The following is a 4931-nucleotide window of genomic DNA, read 5'->3' on the forward strand; positions in this document are numbered from 1 at the left end:
ATGAGCAGGGGGTTTCCAGAAATGAATTTTAATGTTTTTGAACTAAAGATAAAATTCCTGAATTTTCCTGCGAAATCCTTTACAATTCCTATAACATTCCCGAGCTTTTTCACAAATAGGATTCAATGAAAATATTTTTTGGCTTTGTCCAATTAAGCCAAAAAACTCATTTTACTATCTAAACGAGGTATTTAAAACAACATAAAATAGCTAAGGTGCCTCGGAAGAGTGAGAACTTACAAAACAGGTTTTTTCGGGATGAAATTATAATTTTCGTGAATTTTCTTCTTCCTTACAATATATAATGCAAATAAAACAAATTCCGAAAACGGACATCTCGTTTTCTTGATATTTAAGATAATACAAGAGTTTAAAAACAAAAGATGGTGTAATATTTCGTCTATATTCCAAAGACATCATCAGACTAATAGTTTACAATGCAGGCTGCGAAACTTTTATATAGTTTTTACAAGCGGAAGTGACAGTTACGTAATTAGAGAATCTTTATCGGTTCTAATACAATCCATACAATGTGTAACCGTACGTCCTGTGTCCTAAGTGCAAGAGTCACCATTGCACTGTGGTGATAGCTAATTTTAGGTACACAGGCCGCGCAAATGTAGTATTTTCTTACTTTGGTAGGACTATATTGCTTATTGTTGACGATTTTATTCAGATTAAGACTCACCAATGTATGCCTAAATTCGTGAGCGCAGAGGCCTCGCACGTGGCAAGTATTTCTTGCCATCACATTACACGTACGTACATAATATAAACCAAAAACCATTTGATATTCTCAAACAGATATACTAGATTATAAATAATTGTTTCTAGGATTACAAGATCACTTCTGAGAGCTTATACATATATACATTTAATATAAACGACAACTTTTTTGAAAATAGACATGTTTCGACATCTCATGATGTCATCTTCAGTATGAATGAAATAATAGGTGATACAGGGTTTATATAAAAGTAATATGATACATAAATTAGAACAATAAAAATGAAATAAGATAATATAATGAGGAGCGTCCGAGCGTATTATAAACTAAATATTGTATTGAATTTAAAAACTTGAACATTGAGGTCAGGGTTAGTTTTGTTAATGTGGAGTGCTTCTTTGATTTTAAGGGTGAATGAGGTGTCGGCAGTGTCGATGATTTTGAAACAAGAGGGTGAATAGTTGGTTTTGCATGAGTGAGATTTGAGAAGGTGTCGGTAGATGTGAGAGTTTTTGTCTGTTGTGGTATGTTCCCTGATTCTGGTGGATAAATGGCGCGAAGTTTCGCCAATGTATCGGGAATTACATCCCGCGCAATTGAATTCATATACCACCATAGATTTAATTGAATCAGGGATCGGGTCTTTAAATGAAAAAAGGTTTTTGATTTTGAATGATGTGAAAATTAGTCGAATGTCAATATCTGTACAGAAGCGTTTCATAATGTTTGTAAGTCTGCGTTGTGTGTGTCGTGAGTAATGTCCGATGTATGGTAGTTTGAAGTATAGAGTTGTTATTTTGGAATTTTCATTTGTGTTGGTTGTGATCGTCGTGTCAGGAGTTTCGGTGTCTAGGTTGAGGTTTTTGCTATGTTTGTTGTCGAGATATCGTTTTACGGTTCTGTTAATAAAGTGAAGTGGGAAAGAGTTTCGTAAAAGAGTGGATGTGATGTTTTTTATGTCTCGTTGAAAGCCATTGTTCGTATTGTTAAGTTTGTATGCTCTGTCGATTAGTGTGCGTATAAGTCCGGTTTTGTATGAAAGTGGTGTGAAACTAAAATAGTTCGTCAGAAGTCCTGTGTACGTTGGTTTGTGGTATGTAGATGTTGTACAGCTGTCGTGAGATTTTGTTAGTAAAATGTCAAGAAATGGCAGTTGATCTTGTTGTTCAGTTTCATAAGAAAATCTAATGTTTGCGTGCTGTGTGTTAATGTAATTATAAAACTTCATGGCCTCAGTTTCGTTAGTAAAAACACAAAAAATATCGTCAACGTATCTGCGGTAAAATAGTGGTTTAGTGTCGTTGTAGTTGTTTAGCCAGTTTCGTTCATGTGAGCCCATGAAAATGTTAGCTAGTATGGGTGCTAAGGGAGAGCCCATCGCAACACCGTCCGTCTGGTCATAAAATTTTCCAGACATACAAACATTATGAAACGCTTCTGTACAGATATTGACATTCGACTAATTTTCACATCATTCAAAATCAAAAACCTTTTTTCATTTAAAGACCCAATCCCTGATTCAATTAAATCTATGGTGGTATATGAATTCAATTGCGCGGGATGTAATTCCCGATACATTGGCGAAACTTCGCGCCATTTATCCACCGGAATCAGGGAACATACCACAACAGACAAAAACTCTCACATCTACCGACACCTTCTTAAATCTCACTCATGCAAAACCAACTATTCACCCTCTTGTTTCAAAATCATCGACACTGCCGACACCTCATTCACCCTTAAAATCAAAGAAGCACTCCACATTAACAAAACTAACCCTGACCTCAATGTTCAAGTTTTTAAATTCAATACAATATTTAGTTTATAATACGCTCGGACGCTCCTCATTATATTATCTTATTTCCTTTTTATTGTTCTAATTTATGTATCATATTACTTTTATATAAACCCTATATCACCTATTATTTCATTCATACTGAAGATGACATCATGAGATGTCGAAACATGTCTATTTTCAAAAAAGTTGTCGTTTATATTAAATGTGTATTGGCTATAGTGCTTTTACGAAATTATACATATATATTGTCTACTTGTAATAACACATTAAATGTACTTTTATCCACCTTCTGAAAAAATCCACAGACACACAGAAACGAATCGAGATTTCACCAGCATCTCAGTCGGGCGAAAGACTAAGCTGAGTCGTCCCACGATTAGTGTGGTGCCGAGCGTGAGTGAGGCAGCAAAAATACAAATATATAATAACTTATCATAATATATGTATAATACGTTACTCCATTCTTATGATCGTGAAAGATCGTGGTTTCTCGTTCGTGACTGTCCATGAATGAATTATATATGAATCATTCATTCCTTTTGTGTAGTTTTCTGACAAATGGTCGTTTTAGTGTCTATTATTTGCTGTGTAATCAAAGATTAATACGATCGATATATCAAATAATTCCCTTTTTAACTGCGCCAACCTTCGATAAAACACAAGTACACAGCACTTGAAAGAATAATGTAAATCACTCACGATACGATGCTTGTCCAAAGATTTTCCTGCAATGTAACTGTAAAAGATTTGATGTGGGTGGAACGAGAGGGAGTACATTTTTGGGGCACCACGAACTAAGCCAACCTTAACAACGAGCTTAGCGCTTTTGTGACTTGACTAAGCACACAAAGTCTTACAGTTTGCAGTTTCTTAATACTTTGCCCTTTTACACGATTTTACAAAGTTTGCAAGCTAGACCTTATTGCACCAAAGAAGTGACGTTTTCAACTCAATCTACTTTCAAAAACTGCATATTAAGTGATTTTTGCTAAACCTGATTTCAACTAACAATAATTGTGGACAATACTGATCTATCTGTGTTAATGACGAATCCATCGTGTAAGACTTCCATTTACGTTATTTAGTAAAACAGTTAATTATATACTTAATGAATGCAGTAAATTTCTATACATGAATTTCTACATATATGAAAGTTATATTTAAATGTCCTACGTCGTCAGTCTTTACCCCAAAGTAAAATCAAGACAGATAAATTAAATGATCACTGTATAAATGTAATGGGAATTCACTAGGAAATATGGAATGTTTGCATGTTGCTGATACTAACAACATAGAATATTAAACTCATTAATTTGGAGAAGGTATATCCATATATTCATGATTTACCGTATCAAGTTTTTCTGAAATTCATTATGTTTTGCTGATTATGAAATTCAAATATGAATATGACCCCCAGTTATCAAAATTGCTACGACATTGGATACAACACTAAGCTTCAAAGAAAGCATTATGCATCTGCTTGACTTGCACTTCGTCTGTCACTTCAGCAATTGCAATGCTAAACCAAAGTGGAATAATTTTGGATGGTCTTTATATTTTTCATATTAGGCGTTTGGCGTGCGTAGTAATTTATTTCTTAAATAATGTTTCCTTATTTTACAAAAAATGTATTATTTGTGAACCAATTTTTATTTACCTCATTAATACATTATATGTGTTATATATAAACCTAAATAATACATTATATGCTAAATAACGCAAAGTAAAATCAAGTAATTTCATGGCATTTACTTAACACTGTATGATTGTAGACAGGCAATATAAAGGGTGCATAAAAATTGTCTTTCTAGAAGTTCTTTGAACAAGTTGTAAGAGGGTAATAAGCAAAGTACTTTAAGTTGTACGCAAAGCTGGCAGCTGGGCGTTGAAATTTCTAAAAACGTAAGTTCTTTACTATCGAGAGAACTCGTGCTGAAACTCCTTCAAAATAAGTTTGTGTAATCAATATCTATCCTGAAAATCAACAAAGAGTAAAAAATATTTATTAATTATTATATATTTTATAAAGTTAATTTAAACTCACCAGAAATGTGGTTACCTAGCATGCAGTGCAGTATATTCTTCATAAATTCATGTCACCACTTATTTAATTAAGTTCTTTTGAAATGAATGGTCCTTTGCAAATTATAACAAGTATATATAAATATTACTCACACTATTATCAAGGCTTAAGGAACGCCACTGTTACAATGAAAATATGGTCATAAAATATGTTTCTACTTCACATTCAAATACGAAGTTCCTTCCTTCAAACAGGCCAGGTTTTGCTTGCCTTAAATTATTCATTTATAAGGTTCGCTCTCGTTGAAATTAAAAAAGTTCTTAAGTTCTGCATTGGTTTTCTATTTGTCGTTTGACTTGACAGCAGTGTGCACCCGAAAAGAG

This window comes from Xenia sp. Carnegie-2017, unplaced genomic scaffold, assembly GCF_021976095.1.
Source record: "Xenia sp. Carnegie-2017 unplaced genomic scaffold, XeniaSp_v1 HiC_scaffold_13, whole genome shotgun sequence".
Classification (NCBI taxonomy): domain Eukaryota; kingdom Metazoa; phylum Cnidaria; class Anthozoa; order Malacalcyonacea; family Xeniidae; genus Xenia; species Xenia sp. Carnegie-2017.